General features: G+C 43.2%; 1 protein-coding gene across 18 annotated transcripts in view; it reads right to left on the bottom strand.

Moving 5' to 3' along the window:
- Positions 1-17,836, bottom strand: part of PARD3 (par-3 family cell polarity regulator) — a 625,594-nt gene that overhangs the window by 379,421 nt on the left and 228,337 nt on the right. The gene's annotated exons all lie outside the window — the stretch shown is intronic.

Genomic DNA, 17,836 nt, shown 5'->3' with positions numbered 1-17,836 from the left:
TGGTTTCTAATACTATTCTCCAATAAATGAACTAGAACTCCTTAGAAAAATAGTTAATTCCAGGGTTGGGGACAGAGAAAATACATGATGAGCCTGGAACACCTTGTGATGCTAAAGAACACATCAAAGGAAGCACATCAAAGGAAATTAGGGCCAACCTTAAGGAGCTCCCAAGGGCCAAAACTATTTGGGACACTTGTAAACGATCAAATAATGATAGCATTAGATTATAACCCGAGATAAACTAAACATCTGTGAGTTCATAATGATGTAAGTAAATAATCGAAGAAATAAATAAACAAATGGTGGAGAATGGACAGCTTTTCCTTCCTGGAGCATCCCAATTAATAAATATAGAAAAAATAACTAAAAGAGAAATTATCACTAGGCAACCTCCACAGTCAGAACCATCTCAGGCAAGATCTACCAATGGATGCTAACGTTAATGGGTGAGAGTATGGTGAGATATGGGCATATCTCAGAATATCTCCCCATAAGATGCTTTTTAATTAAAAAGAGAAAGTAGTGCCTGCGGGCAGAAACTTGGCAGACAGCACTTCACCAAGTGCTGTCACTTCACTTCATCAACATCACGTACCCTCTGAAAAATGCATTGAGAAGTATACAACGTTACTTCCGTGGTACTCTTGCCCCAAATGCATAACTTTGGTCTAATCGTGAGGAAACATCAGACAAATCCAAATTGAGGAACATTCTGTAAAATAACTACTACTCTTTAAAAATACCAAGGTCGGGAAAGTAGAAGGCTGATGAAACTGTGTACATTGGAGGAGACTGAGGAGAAATATGAACAGCATGCGGTGTGAGCCCCTTGCCTGGCTCGTGGGCTAGACAAAAGGCGTTAGTGGGAAAGAGGCAAAATTCAGATGAGGGCTATAGATTAGTGAGTAGTATGGACTCAATGCTATTCGTTTCCTAACTTTGATAACTACACTATGATTATGTTGGATGTGAACATTAGGGATAGATGAAGGGTATATGGAAGCACTCTGTACTATTTTTGTAACTTTTCTGAAATATAAAACTATTTCAAAATTGAAAATTTTCATAATACAAAGCATAACAAAGTACCATAAAAATTAAAATTCAACCTATTTCTTCTTATAACTAAACAGTGGCAGCATTTCTTTAAAATCTCAGAGTAATAAAGTTCTAAGGCACAGAACACCTTGGTCATTCACGCTCCAATCCCATGCCTGGCGAACTAAGCTCAGCCTTCCAAGGAGAGAAGAGTCAGGACTGCACACAAAAAGAACCACACCTTCTGCCTCCAATCCAAGCCTTTTCAACGCCAATACTCCGGTCAGTTAACAGACCAAAGGTGTATTCACAGAATATGAAAAGTATTTATAATTACAATTTGTCATTTTGAACAAATGCTATTGACATCAATCAATTCACAAGACAAAAAAGAAAACCACCATAAGGTCATAGAGACATGAGACAAACAGGAAGCTCAGAATCCTGCTGGGGCATCTTATATAATTAGCTGATTAAACAATCTGAAGGAAGGTTAAGTGGTAAGAAGAAATTAAAGTCAGATGAATAGTTGGGCCACTCAACTTTATAATAAGCAACATCAGTGGGAAAAGAAATCCTTAGCAGTTATAAAAAATGGAAAGGTGTTTGTATATATACACTAAAGTTTCCATATACAGTATATGTGTGTGTGTGTTGTAGGTATATATATATGTATGTATATATACATATATATATAATCAGCCTGTTTATCTGACAAGCATCTCCCCATATTAGTAACACAGACATTCTACAGATCAGGGGTCAGCAAGCATTTTTCTTAAAAGGTCCAGATAGTAAATATTTTTGGAGCTGTGCAATTCAAACAGTCTCTGTCACAACTATTCTACTCTGCACTGTAGCATGAAAACAGCCGTACACAATACATGAATAAATGAGGGTGACTATGTTTAAATAAAACTTTATTTACAAAGCAGGCGGTGGACCAAACTTGACCCTCGGGCCGTAGTTTGACGATCCTGCACTAGATTGCTCATCCCTCTAGTAACATCCAATTTAAATTTTCCAATTTGGGAAATAAAACTAGAAGTCAAGGTACCTTGGTAACCCTGATAAGCTAACAATATTCATTTCAAGCTCTTCATCAGGATTTTGAATTTCTGTACTTGATTTTAATTTCATCAGACTTCTCACAAGGTGTGTGGCTTAATATGCATTTTGAAGATATTAAGTTCTGACATTTTGGCGCTTAATTGGAAGCAAATGAAATTCAAGTTTTGTTATTAACTTTTCACAATGATGTGTTCTCTCAAGAATCAAGTCCTTTCTGCAAACTGAAAATGGAGATTGAAAATTACAAAGAACGAGCCTTAAATGCCACACATGATGGAAGAACTTATACACTATATTAGTTTCAATAATTATCTTCAGCATTTTTAGAAAACACAAGAATTATGAAATCTGGACTGTGCCACGAACAAATGCTGTTTGAATTTCAGTGGCAGAATCACAGTTGGTGATTTGCAATATGCCAATAACATACAATTCTACAGCTTTCATTTAAACCAAAATTTAAGTGCCAGGTGCAGACATAAAGTAATTCTGTGTTAAACTGGGAAGGATATATGATTTTAGAAAATCTACTCTACAAGAATACACAGTAGCACAGCAAAAGAAAACGAGATCTTCACAAAAACATCACATATTAAAAATCTCTATCATGTCCTTCAAAAAATAAAGGAAATGTCTTGCTTTTAAATTTGTGAAACGTGACTCAAATCCATATTTTAACAGATGGAATCTTCACTGCTGTCCATGAAGTAGACTGTTTTTGAAAGTTCACTTTAACTTTCAATAGTTATTACTTCATTGCTCTTCTGATCCATTCACCCATCCAGTCTCCAAGAGAAAAGACAGGCAGAATTTAGGATAGCACCCACGATGACCCACCTATAAATAAAACCCCAAACTTGGCCACACATTTCCACCTCCCTCAGAACAAGTCATTTCAGCTGCCTGAGACATCAGAACCCTCCAACAGAAAACCCATTTCGTAAACATCACATGCAAATGCATATATAAACCACTTGGATCAAGGGTGGCCTCTTTCATGGATAAAAATATGAGCTAAGAGCCCAGATCTGTGTGTAGCCATGTGGCTAAGAGCATAGAATTCACAAAGAGAACTACATTCAAAACCAGCTCTGACCTTACTTCTTAGATGGATGTTGGCCTAATCCACTGGCCTCTCGGCCATTTCTAAGCCTTACTTGTCCTCATCTGGAAAGAGGATGGTGATTGCGGTAGGCAGAATAATGCCATGACTGTCCACACCCAAATCCCCAGAACCTGTGGACGGTGCCCTTCCATGGCAAAAGGGACCTGAAGATGTGATTCAGATCAAGGACCTTAAAACAGGGAGACTGTCCAGGATTATCCAGTGGGCCCCAGCTAATCACAGGAGTCTGGATAAGTGGAGACCCTTTCCCAGCTGTGGTCAGAGGGAGATATAACACTGGTTAGAGAGAGATTACACTTCTGGCTTTGAGGACGAAGCCAGGGAGCCGTGAGCCAAGGAACGCAGGGGCCTCTGGAAGGCAAGAGAATGAATTCTCCCCTAGGGCCTCCAGGAAAGAATGCAGCTCTGCTCCACCTTGACGTTACCCATGTCAGACTTCTACCCTACAGAACTACAAGTTAATAAATGTGTGATGTTTTAAACCACTAGTTTGTGGTAATTTGTTATGGCAGCAATGGGAAACTAATCTAGTGCCAAGACCTCTCCTCCTGGACTTGTGATAAATAAGAGAGAAGGCGCGTCGACTTTCAGAACACAAGCGCGTGCTTACTGTTAGCTATTATTAAGTGATAGTGTGGTGGTTGATAAATACACACTTCTGGAAAACTGAGGATCAGTTTCAAGAGTAACTACAGACTGAGGCAAAGTTCTTCGATACACCAATAATAAGAGGGGAAAACAACAGGAAAAGGAAAGGAGAAGGCTTGCTAGAAAAATTCAACATCACAATAAGCACAGAGTGAAGTTCTTCTGCAGGTGCCCTCCATCCTCCCCTCAACCCCTCACACAAACACAGAGCAGCTTTTTACATCTCATTTCACTGAAAAGAAAACTGAGACTCAGAAAAATTAATATGACTAGAGCTTAGCTATAAGTATAGAATGAACCTGAAATTGGAAGTCAAACCCATCCAACTTCAGAGATCTTATTTTCTCCCAACCTCACTGCCCTGGAGCATCTAACAAGTCGACAGCAAGGTCTTCTAGGAAACTCCAGGCTATGAGCACCTACAAGTCTTGGAATCGAATTCTATTCATTCTTGATTAACTAAAGCTAACACCCCACCTTACCAAGTTAACATAATTTTGATACCACTACCTAAAACTTTCTGAACATATCTGAGGGTAACCATGCTAAAGATATCATCACTCAGTCTTGATCAGAAGAGCTTTTTAAAAGAATCAAAAGATCTTGCAGATTCTGTCTTCCTACAGGAAATGGCAGGGGACGTAAGTCAAGTAGTTGCCTAAGTGAGGTCGCCAAGACTCTAGGCCCAGACGCCACACGCCCTCCAAAGCCATTTTACTGCCATAGCCCTTGAGTCATCCATCTGTCTCTGTTGATTTCTTCATGTAAGGGCTGCACATATCCAGAAAAAGTTGATTATTATGGGCCTCATGAACATCTTTTGCACACTCAACATTAATATATCGAATTGTTTGACTGTGAAATAAAGACCTGTTAACTCTTTAGAAAGGCATCATGTTTCTGGCCCTGGAGAAGGTCCAAAGTATGTGGAAAAATACTAAAAATGACACTGAACTTGAAGATGCCTTTAAGACCCTTTCTTCACCTAAGGAACATGATTGGCCTCAATGAGTAAGCCAGATGCCACTGAATCACTTCATCTATGGTATCAAAGCAAAATCGGCAAGAAACACAAAAGACAACATGCACTTGATTTTGCTTCTGGTGGGGAACTCTCTGTGTTTGCCACATTTTCCAATATTCTTCCTAACACGAGACTATGATGATGATGCTTCTGAACCCCCAAGATAACGATGGCATCACGTAAAACAACACATCTCTGAACAATGGCAGGGAGGTTTCATAGGCAGATTTGCCTGTAAAGAATAAATGCAACAGAGGGAAAATGCAGTAAAAATGTGAGAGCTCTATCACAGTATAACATTCCAAAAAACTAACAATAAAAAGCAAGTAGTTGGAGATACATGTATTTTATGATGGAAGTAAGGCTGTTCCATAACATACAGTTCTAAGCTATCACTATTCCAAAAATGACTTTTTCTTCCCATAGGTCAATCTAGGAGTTTCTATAGTTAGGATCACACATATCGATACCTTTACTTTTTTTTTTTTTTTTTGCCCTTTGACTCAAGGACACACCTTTAAAAACATGGTAGGGATTTCCCTGATGGTCCAGTGGTTAGCACTCGGCGCTTTCATTGCCGGGGCCCAGGTTCGGTCCCTGGTCGGGGAACTAAGAATCCGCGAGATGTGTGGCACAGCCAAAAGAAAAAAGAAAAGGAAAACTAAGAGACACTAGCACGGTTATATAGATTAGTGCAGTATGTTATCTACTCACAAGAAGGGAACCTAACGAGATAAATATTTAACAGTGTCATTTCAAACAATATGCCATGTAGGAGGGGGTAAGGCATTCCCTACCTGAACAACCAAGGAGACCAACACCATCACAAGCTTCTACCTGTGGATGATCAAAGGTTACTGTCCCACAAGAGCTAACAGCATCTTTTAAGAAGGCAATATTTCATGGACAGAGATGCTTAATAAAGATATTGTGCTTCATCTGGAAATCACAGTGAAATCTATTCACCTATGACACTCCCCAGCTTATATTTCAGAGCTGGGATTTAATTCTGCTGTCCCTCAGGGTGACACACTGTGTCACCCACTGAGCCTTCAGACTAATTAGATTCCCAATTTAAGAGTTATGCTCAACTAATAGCCTTGAGTGTATCAACCGCAAACCACAATGAACACATGCAAATGCTGTAGCCATCAGCTGGCTGACCCACTTGTCAGACAGAATGTAAACCCCTCCCCCTCCCATCCCCGTTACCAAGGGCCACTGTTCCGTTTGTACCCATCCATGAGGTTACAACTACATAACACTATTGCTGAAGTGTTAATAAAAAGCAAGACTGCACAGTAAGACAGAACAAAATGAATCTGAAATTGGCTAATCACACACATATGGGTTGACACCAAATTGGAGGAGGTAGCATTTGTTGTGATTTTACCATGAGCACATGCAGCTTCCCCTCAAAGAGATGACGGTAAAACTGGGAAAGAAGCCCTATGAACCTCAGAATCAAAGGTAATGATGTAATAATGAATTACTGTGTAGACATGGGCCAAAAAAAACCCTATTAAATCAGTTTGTAAGCTTTCTAATGACTGAACTCACTTTAATGACAGAGGCAACACTAAATCCTTAGTCATTCTCTGAGCCTTACTTGCTCTCATGGTTCATTAAAAACTCACTTAAGGGCTTCCCTGGTGGCGCAGTGGTTGAGAGTCTGCCTGCCAATGCAGGGGACACGGGTTTGGGCCCTGGTCTGGGAGGATCCCACATGCCGTGGAGCGGCTGGGCCCGTGAGCCACAACTAGTGAGCCTGCGCATCTGGAGCCTGTGCTCCGCAACAAGAGAGGCCGCGGTAGTGAGAGGCCCGCGCACCGCAATGAGGAGTGGCCCCCGCTCGCCGCAACTAGAGAAAGCCCTCGCACAGAAACGAAGACCCAACACAGCCAAAAATAAATATAAAAATAAATAAATAAATAGAATAGACAAACCTGGGCTAAAAAACAAAACAAAAAAAAAAAGCAAAAAAAAAAAACTCATTTAAATAAAGCTACAGTTTTACTGGTCGAGTAAGCAAAACAACAGCAAAAGAATATATTTGGGCCGGTGGTGTTTTATAATAGTAGTAATACAAGCTGTACTAATAAAAACAAGCTCACAACAGAAGGAGAATCTCAAGCTTGCCACTGAAAAACTTTAAATGTTATATAAGCAAGATTAATTCTCTGCTTCATCAGCATTTTAAAAATTAAGTGTATATTGTCCGATACAAAAAAAAAAAAAAAACCCCAGAGCTTAGAAGAGAACTCTAAATGCCATGAGCACGCTGAAGGCGTAGCCACTTTCCCTCCTGGCTAAGCTAAGAGAGGTGAAGAGCTGGAGTCCTTTCCCTGCACTGTACCTGGAGCCTCAACCTCAAATCTGTCTCAACTTCCAGCTCCGGGGCTTGAGAATTGAGAGGCAGCAGGTCCTCACCTATGGGTGCCCTGCCCCCGTCTCCTTGCCACTGCCAACCTCCTAACATACATCTCTCCAAAAGTGAGCGAGGGGTGGAAACAGGATTCAACAACAAGGTGTTTTTATCTGTACACAATTTAGCTTGTCAATCAGTACGCGTTACACATTGACTCAGGAAGAGCTGCATTAACGAATTGTAAATGAGAGACTCCCCCAGGAGTGACTCCTTTGATGAACGCCATAGTCTGGGGGTTGGGGATCTAAGTTTAAAAATATATGTATTATTAATCAAAAGTCCAACATCACGTAGAAAACAGACGGGCACAATGAGACAGGCGAAAACCATACACACACACAGAGCCTTTCAATCAATGCTTCACTCTAAACTGTGATTAAAAGGTCCGCGACGAAAACCCACAGCCCCAGCGATGCGACTTGAGCTTTGCAGAGTATGTATGCATGAATGACACTTCCCCTCTCTGTCCCACAAAGACATGCCATTGAACACGGACTCCACAGTCTAGGGCACCAGCCTCAACTATCCCCCACCCCTGAACCACAGACCAAAGGGATGAGAGGCTGCAACGTGATTGCTCAGCCCAGACACGCAGCACCACAATTACCACCAGGCAGGACCACTGCTCATGCCCGCCGTCCTGCACTTCTGGATTTCTGCCTCCACTTGGTGAGTCTGCTGAAGCTGAGTTGACACCTTGGTTAGGAAGCCCCTCTAGTCTTTTTTACCTCCTCAGCTAGCCAGGTAAATTAAGCCAGGGCCTCTTCCACTGACCTGAAAACCTTGTCTCCGTATGCCCTCACCACCCCTGCACCTAGCAAGGTACAAACATCTACATGAGAGGGGAGCAGGAGTCGATTTAAGCCTCAAGTCGCAAGGGCAGCCTCCCATCAACCTGTGCCCTAGACTCTGTGCTGTATGGAGTGCATATGTATCAGGTGATTCCAGGCTCACAGGAGAAATCTGCCACGGCTCATCAAATAACCACCTCACAGAACAATGCGTTCACATACTCTCCCTAAGCAACCCATCCCTGATTCCACTGTTGAATATATGACAAATGACTCATCACTAAAATTCCTTGCCAGTCAAATCCGGTGAACTATAATACTTTATTTTTTTGGCAGTGGGTAGCGGAAAACTTCCCATCCTAAAACAGAAATTTAAAGGATCACTTCCTTAGTTCTAAATTTTGCAACTTATGTTTAAAATTAGAAGCACGAGAAAAGAAAACTTGGCTCTGGTTCCATCAAGCCATCAGTGCTGAGAAGGAGTTAAGCAGAAAGCATCTCGGCACAACGTTAGACCTAGAGATGGTGCAACAGAGGTAAGCAAATCATCATCTCTGGCATTTACAGGCAAGATCATACTTCCAACTGAAGGAACCCGCCTTGTTTCCAAGGCAACTTGCCATTTGTATAGGGGACTCACTTGGGGGTTAGTAATCCCTTAACTGCTAACTTCACAATTTGAACCAGACTCCTACTGATATCTTAGCTTCCATCTAAAAGCATCATCAGGAAAAAAGAGAGTTTAACTGCTTTAAAAGACAGGAATTCAGAAGATTCTATGGCATTCATTGACTTTGAGGCGCACGAGAGGGACACAGGAGCAAAAGGTGACTAAGAAAAGCACAATAGAAGAACTGGGAGTCGCTGCTTCTCAGTCATTTGTTTCCCATTGAAGACGCATCAAACGCACCACTTCTGTTCACTCCAAGTTCTGAATGAAAGTTCAGTTTATACTGATATATAACAAAAAGTCAGTCTTCATTCTGACAACCACAAGCCAATATTAGCAAAAGATCAGAGTTCAACAAATTTGTTTTGTAAAATATAACACTAATGTTACATTACAAAATGCCTTTCAGTTTAATTTGCATGCAAAAAGACAAAGTGTGATTTTTAAATATCCACCCAGGGGCAAAGATGAAAAACTTCAAACATTTTCTGACTCCTTTTTGCTACACTCATTATCTCACCACCTTCTTCTACAAAGGAGAGATAACGTGTCCTTGACATTATCCCAAATTATCTTCAGTATGCAAGACAATGCTGATTAAATTAAGCTCATTTTAATCAGCTGGCAGGTTTATTCAAAAAGTAACTAAATAATAAAATTCTTTATAACAACTACTCTTCATTAGTATAACCTGCTTAGCAATGGTTTTTTAAAAAGCGAACACAGAATAAATACTAATTGTGTGTCAATCCTTTCTCCTCCATATTTGACAGATGAAAGAAATACCTTAGAAGTTGAACATTTCCCCTAATCCACAAATCGCTTTAGTACTAAAATTTCACACAAATCTTTTGAAATCCAGTGCCATCTAATGGATTTAGCCAAGCACAAAGAGTTTTGAAACCTTAATTTTTGGCAGAACATATTCTGAAGAAAGACAGAATCTCTGCTTTCCTTCCATTTACATCTCACAGAAAACCTCCCCATGGCTGACCTGGAACTGGGGTGGTGGGCGGGGGGCGGTCAAGTCAAGGTCATCCCATCATTTGCAGTACTCCTTTCATAAGGGCGAGGTTGCCAGTCTTGGATGGGTTCCCCAGGACGACTGAGGCTCAGAGAGGTGACCCCTCCCAGCTGTGGGACCTGGACAGTTCCACCACATTTTGGGTCTCAGTGCTGCATCGGGCTGTTGCATATGTTATTTTACTTAATTCTGAGCAAGTGCTTGGAAGGGTTCCTGCAGGTCACAAGTACTCAATAAACGTCAGCTACCATGATGATTTCAGAGAGCGTCAAGAGATTGAGGTTATCACCCGAGGAAGATGAAGGGCTCCAGGACTAAGTTCAGCCATGTGAACTTCATCCTGAAAACCCTGGGGCAGCCCTGAATGCACAGCAGTGTAATCTGCATTTATTCTGCAGAAGGCTTGGAGGAGTTTGGAGAAAGCACTGAAAGGGTAAACACGGCAGCTCGTCAGTACAATAGCGAAGAAGTCAGGAGGGCCTAGACTCATGGGAAAGCAGTGGAGTGAAAACACAATTAACACAAATAATTATTAAAACGCAAGGCTGAGACTTATTTAAAAGGCTTTGGTGCTTGGTGGGTGAGTGGCGCCTTGGAGGAGGGGGACAAATCTGAGATGTCTAGGCTTGGGTGGCTGGGCAGGGGGCAAGTATAAGGACGAAGAAGTTTGGGATGAAAAACGATGCATTCAGATTGAGGTACATCCAGGATCCAATTCCCAGTAGACACCTGCAGTTGGGGGTCCATGGTGGGAAGGGGAGTTCAAGACTAATGACATGGAACTGGGCGATGTCACTGGTGGATGGTGGGTGAAGCCAGGAGTTTATTTAAGGTCCCAATCTGGATGTGGAGCATGTAGTGAAATCAGAACCAAACCACCACAAAGCTGAGATTGCAGCCTTCTCTCCTCTTCCTCCAATTTCATTTTGGAAGAAATTTGAGAATTGACTAAACAATGTAAGTAAACTCAAGGAAACCAGGAAAGGGAAAGTATCACGGGGTAGTGATCAGTAGTATTTAAATACCACCAGGAGGCATATTAGCACTTTCTCAAGGAAGGTGACATCAATACGTATTTTCAACAAGTGGGACCTAAAGCTACTGCAATACCCGTGCTAAAATAATTTCAATAATAGGGAATGAATGGTAAAAGAATAGGAAAAAAACTTAATTTTTAGTCCACTGATATACAAAAAATAGACACTCAGATATTTGTTCAAATAACACTAAGCAAATAAATTCGTCTTCACATTATGCTGTCTCAACAGATGAGGATTCTGTAAACAGCTCTTGGTTTTCTTGTGAAAAGGTCTATTTCTTTCATCGTCGTGTCCCACCCTGCTCCTGCCTGAAAGGTGCCCCAATAAATACATGATGAATTAATATCAGTTTGCATATCTATTTTGCAACCCCTTTGAAAAGTATAGGCAAGCTAATACCAGCAGCTCATCCACTGCAAGTCCTCAGGGCATCATGCCCTAACCTCACGCCTTTGCTTGCACACCCAGAAAACCACAGCCTGCAAGAAGAGAGAAAGAGATCAGTGCAGCCTGTACCTTAGTTCACGGAATGAGACCAATTACCCATGTCATCGTCCTCCTACTTTTTCAACACTCTAGCATCGAGATCTTACTATTTATTCTCTGAAGCCAGAAGTATTTTTGAAGTAGGCTGAGGCTAGAATCTCGGGAAACAGTAGGCTGATGCAAAACAAAGAGCCATGGACTTTCCCGGAGTCCCTGACCCTCCAGCTGCAGTTTCCGCCTTTCCTATAGGAAGGATCACAACTTGCACTGCTGATTATACAAGGCTGCACCGGCGTATAAGGCCCATCACCTACTTCACTTTACTTATTCTTTTACTCACACCGTGCACCTACTATGTGCCAAGAAATGAACGAAATGAAAGAATGAACCTTCTCCACAGCAAAAACAAAATGCACAGAGGCATTGAATTCTGCATGTAGTTGCAGCAGATTCACAGATCTCCCCTCTAAAAGAAGGAAGACAGAATTAAAGACACATTTTCTAACATTCAATTAAATATCAATACACATTTCTTAAATTCCATCACATCACTCTGATAACCACAGTTATATATTAGTGTAAATCTCTCCTCAATATCCTCAAACTCTCTTTATTTCCTTGAAGTAGTCCTGCTACTTTCTCTGCTCCATCATCCCATTTTACTACATAAATGTTCAAAGTTAAAACCCAGAAATAAGGAATCACTTTACATGGATTGGAATAAAAGAGAATCATAAACAAAATTCCTGACTATTTAAAAAATGTGGGACTTCCCTGGTGGCTCAGTGGTTAAGAATCCGCCTGCCCCAATGCAGGGGACACAGGTTTGAGCCCCGGTCCAGGAAGATCCCACATGCCGCGGAGCAACTAAGCCCATGCGCCACAACTCGACTACTGAAGCCCGCGTGCCACAACTACTGAAGCCCGCATGCCTAGAGCCCGTGCTCCGCAAGAAGAGAAGCCACCGCAATGAGAAGCCCGCGCACTGCAACAAAGAGTAGCCCCCGCTCACCACAACTAAAGAAAGCCTGCGCGCAGTAACAAAGACCCAACGCAGCCAAAAATTAATTAATTAATTAATTTTAAAAAATAAAATAAAAAATGTGATTACAGTAACAGCAGCAGCAGTAGCAACCAAGTGATACTAATGGCAGGAGCTGACCCTTCTTATCCTCAAAATACAAAGAGCACTGCTGTCACACCCTCTCAACACCCAGGGAAACGAGAAACCTACAGGGTTGCATTAACTGGCTGTGGTCCACCGCCACTTATAATTGGCAAAACCTCCCAAGTGTGCTTGAAGCCAATGGTTTCGCTCTGAATCCCCGCAGGACAAACATTATTTCCCACAGATCACCACATTTCCTTGTAAAAGGATCTCACACCTTTTTAGAAGACAGTATCCACCCCCAGAAAACCAACCACCACTGGGGGATCCTGAACCCTGGATTCCAGGGTCCTTGGTTGAACCTCTGCTGTGACACTTTGCCTCGTCTGTACGGCTGTACAGTGGTCTCAGCGCATCACCCTGCTCTCCCCCGATGAAGCCAACACAGTCAATACCTTGGACACGATATAAGGAATTTAAAACAACAGTATGAATGACCCAAGGACTGAAAGAAAAGGTGAGAGAGACAACGATGTAGAAGAAAGTAACAACAGGAAACCATCTGCAAGCTGAGGAGACCCCAGGGATTCTGGATCCGGTGGCAAACCAACCCAGAACCTGACTGCTATGGGGCCCACACTCCTCACCAAGAGTTTTATCTCTGAAACCACTGAAAATGCTGGAAATGTCTTAATGATCCAGAAGCTGGAAACTGCTCAGACAATAAAATCACTCTCACACACAAGAGACCCCACAGACCGTACAGTCTGTCTACACAGTCATGATAGCAAACGCAGAAAAGGCCACTGCTGGGACATTTAAACACAGTTCCTACAACCTTGCAAACTAGCCTAAAAGAAAGGAAAATATAAACTCCCAAACTGGCCAAATTAGTGCTTATTGTAAAACACAAATCTAATTAGACACTTAACATCAAAATTGCCAGAAATAAACACACACTTCATGTAAACAAACCATTAATGGGCTGTTGCTTTTTCTTTGGAAGAAGCACATTATTTATAAACTGCTGCCACCTTAAAACTGGCCTGACTCAATCCTGTCAGACGGTGAAACACCCTTAGGCAAGTGGTAAATTAGGAGGGGGAAAAAAAAGTCACTTCACAAATTGTGACATCACTAAGTGTCATAAATGAATAAAACAGAATGTTGCACAAGACTGTATAAAGACAAGATCTTTATTCAATACTTTCACCAAGAAAGAAAGGCTGAATTAAACTTCCACATGTGATGAAACTATAAGTTCACTTATCAGTTTCCCCTCATAAAATAACAGTAATGGAAAACCCCTCAAATTAGTGATCCAGAGTTCCTGGTGTCAAATATTCCCAGTGGAGCCTTCAAAACCACAAGAGAGTCAGGAAATCTGAGCGGCAGCTTGCACGGGCGCTCCGGGAAGACTGGCCGCTGTGCCCTAACCTGGCCACCTTCCTGGAAGCTACCACCAGGTGACGTCCCTGGGATGCACGCTCCCTGATAAACAAGACACAATACGCGTGCAAAGAAATGGGTCTGACTGATGAGAATCTAACGAAAGCTGTCTCGGTCACTGGACTTGAAAGAAAAAAAGCTTTGCAAAGACACAACACCAATACTCCAAGCACTCTGGAAAGCACTTCCACCCCGGGAATTTGCTCTTCGGAGGCAGCTGTCAGCTTCATTCCACTTCCTGGAGGATGAGCTCAGGGGCTGGACCCCAGATATTGCGGTCTCTGTACCATCAGTGCCAGGCGGGACACAGGTGCCAGGGTGAACAGAGCAGCAGATCTGCTGGGGTGAAGCCCTGCGAGAGGCGGGGCCGAGAAGCTGGGCAGAAAGAATGAAGCACAGAAAGAGTCTTCGAGGGCAAAGGAGAGTCACCGGGCCAGAGGCTGCAGAGGAAGAACGGGGAGGCGGGGCCACGGCCCCTCCTGCAGGGCAGCTGTGATCCCAGGGGGAGGGCTGCTGAGTTTCCACCCTCTTTCAAACGGAGAAAGCAAACGCACAGGTTCTCATAGACCTGGAATAACAATCCTTGATTTGCAAACAAATAATACAGCTTCACAATGCCTTATCCACGATTCCAACATCAAATGGCTCCAGAAACGAACCTGTTTTTGTAAGTTTCTGAGAAGCATATTTGCTGGCAAAACCGAATCTGGACCAATGCAAGATTATTTATAATATGCATTTACTCGCATGTTGGTGAGAAGGCACGTGTCCCCGCAGAGCCGTCGATGATTAGACTACAGAGTTCTGCCTTCAGCATCACAGGGGATGTTACATGTTCTGATCACCTTCCCTACGGCCTTTCTAAAATGGGAAAAAATCTGGACTCTAACATCTGGCCGTAGGGATTTCAGGCAAGGCATCGTGGCGCTCTCAGTGGTGTGCTGGCTCTCGAGAACTCACGGTTAAATTTTCAGGAATTCTGCAAACCCACTGTTAACATAGTCATCATTAAAATTTACTTATGCAAACTTACAATGAAATAAATTCAGTTAAAATCAAAGGTAAGAAATAAATAAAAACTCACCCCTTCTTAATTACACTACTGCGTTTCACTGCTCTCTGTGGTCTGAGGATATGCATGTCTCTCTCATCCACAGGGTGGAAATGTTACATAATGGTGTAAATGGTGTGTTTCCAACTCCACGCTCACTGACGACGTCACACTGGTTCTTGAAATGGGCCGCGGTAGAGCATTCACACCACAGAAACCAACAAACTCTACAAATCAGTGGGTTGTTGAACATTTACAGGCACATCTGTGCTTTAGGCTCTCTTGACACTCTGAAGACAAAGATGAACCATGAGTACCTCTCGACGGTAGAGCTCAGAACGGGCTCCAGTGCACAACAGACAGCGTAGAAGGGGAATTTGAGAGACATCTATGGAGCAGAAACTTCAGGAACCCCAGGGCCCTTTTCCCAGCGTTCTGTTAGCAATCAGAGAACAAGTCCTGCAGGCAGCCTCCTTCCTGGCCTCCTACCCCATTCCCAGGGCATTACTTAGAGGTCAGCTCCCAACGGCCAGCAGGCATCAGGGAGGGATTAACCATTTTACTCAATGTTAAGGTCCCAGGGCCTCAACCTGCGCCTTGCACACAGTAGGTACACAGTAAATATTTACTGAAGGAATGAATGAATCCTCCAAAGCACCTTGTGGTCCAATACACGCTATATTTCAAATCCCGTAAGGTAAGAAAAAGTGCCAAACAAACAGACCATTTGCTAAACCTCTCCTAGTAGAAGAATTCATGAGGTGAAAAAAATGAGTACTCTATTATATTTATAAAGATAGAAGTATATGAAATTTCCTTTGCTTTCTGATTTAAGTAAGTAGTTTTGCTCGAGTCTGAAATCTATTACTTGCAATATTGTTTCTATGAAAAAAACAACAGAGTTCTAAATAACTGATTTTAAAATGAGGTTTTAGAGCACAAATCCATTCCTAAGTTGGAGATAGAAGCCTAAATATATAGTCACCATAGCAACTTTTTCACAAGCTCTCATAGTCTTAATTTGAGATACAGGTAAAATTTTAAAGAAAAAAAAAAACCCACCATTCAAAACAATTAAATAATCAAAACATTCCATAAAGACATATTCACAATAATATAGAAAATACAGGAGCCAATTTTTCAGGAGATAAAGTTAATGTTTCTTTCCTAATCTTAATACATTATTTATAAGACACTCGGAAGGTTTCTTACTTGTTGCCTAAGAGAACCATCATCCTGTACATAACTGTGTGTAACTGATATTTCACACATGGTATCTGCATGAGAAACACAAATGCAAAGAGGAGGGAAGGATTTCCAGTGCATATGCACCTAACATTCTAAATGCTTCCTCTACAGAAATGGAAATTTAGACCTCCCCCATCTGTAGTATGAGACTCAAAAAGCCTTCCGCCCTACGATCTAATCTATGTTCCTAAAGGAATAACAAAGTTCTCTTATTCTACGGATCCTCAACAGATGAAGTCTGGCCTCACGGGCAACCTCCAATTTGAATCTTGTGCAAACCCCCTGAAGCCCAAGACGGCACACCCTCTCCTGCTGACAGCATCACCTCTGTCTTCTGAACTGAGGAAGCCACAGGTCTGTAACAGGACAATCCATCTTGCGTGGCAGGTGTCGGATCACAGGGAGGAGTGGCTCTGGGCAGTTCCGCTGCCTCACCTGCTGCTGTTTTTCAGAACCATCTCTGCACACAGCAGCTACAGGAAGCCCAGGACAAAGCATGTTCTTTAGCCCTGGTGCACTGCACTTTAAGAGAACCCACCATATATCTTTATCCCACAAATAGTGAATACTAAGTGCCATAGGGACCCACTCCATCCAGAAAAATATCCTTACAATAATTTTTAGGGACCTCCCTGGTGGTCCAGCAGTTAAGACTCCTGCTTCCAATGCAGGGGGTGCTGGTTCGATTCCTGGTCAGAGAACTAAGATCCCACATGCTGGAGACCTTCAAGATGGCAGAGTAAGACATGGAGATCACCCTCCTCCCCACAAATACATGAGAAATACATCTACATGTGGAACAACTCCTACAGAACACCTACTGAATGCTGGCAGAAGACCTCAGACTTCCCAAAAGGCAAGAAATTCCTCACGTACCTGGGGAGAGCAAAAGAAAAAAGAAAAAACAGAGACAAAAGAATAGGGAAGGGACCTGCACCTCTGGGAGGGAGCTGTGAAGGAGAAAAAGTTTCCACACACTAGGAAGCCCCTTCGCGGGCGGAGACAGGGGGTGGCGGAGAGGGGGAACTTCGGAGCCACGGAGGAGAGTGCAGCAACAGGGGTGCGGAGGGCAAAGTGGAGAGATTCCCACACAGAGGATCGGTGCCGACCAGCACTCACCAGCCTGAGAGGCTTGTCTGCTCACCGGCTGGGGCGGGCGGGGGCTGGGAGCTGAGGCTCGAGCTTCGGAGGTCGGATCCCAGGGAGAGGACTGGGGTTGGCGGCGTGAACACAGCCTGAAGGAGGCTAGTGCGTCATAGCGAGCCGGAGGGAATCCGGGAAAAAGTCAGAAGCTGCCGAACAGGCAAGAGACCATTGTTTCGGGGTGTGCGAGGAGAGGGGATTCAGGGCGCCGCCTAAAGGAGCTCCAGAGACGGGCGCGAGCCGTGGCTATCAGCGTGGACCCCAGAGACGGGCATGAGACGCTAGGGCTGCTGCTGCCGCCACCAAGAAACCTGCGTGCGAGCACAGGTCACTATCCACACCGCCCCTCCCGGGAGCTGGTGCAGCCCGCCACCGCCAGGGTCCCGTGATCCAGGGACAACTTCCCCAGGAGAACACACGGCGCTCCTCAAGATGCTGCAACGTCACGCTGGCCTCTGCCGCCGCAGGCTCGCCCCGCATCCGTACCC

This window comes from Eschrichtius robustus, chromosome 1 (genome assembly GCF_028021215.1).
Source record: "Eschrichtius robustus isolate mEscRob2 chromosome 1, mEscRob2.pri, whole genome shotgun sequence".
NCBI lineage: Eukaryota > Metazoa > Chordata > Mammalia > Artiodactyla > Eschrichtiidae > Eschrichtius > Eschrichtius robustus.
Note: the sequence above shows the minus strand (reverse complement) of the source record. Positions and strands in the feature narration are given on the sequence as shown.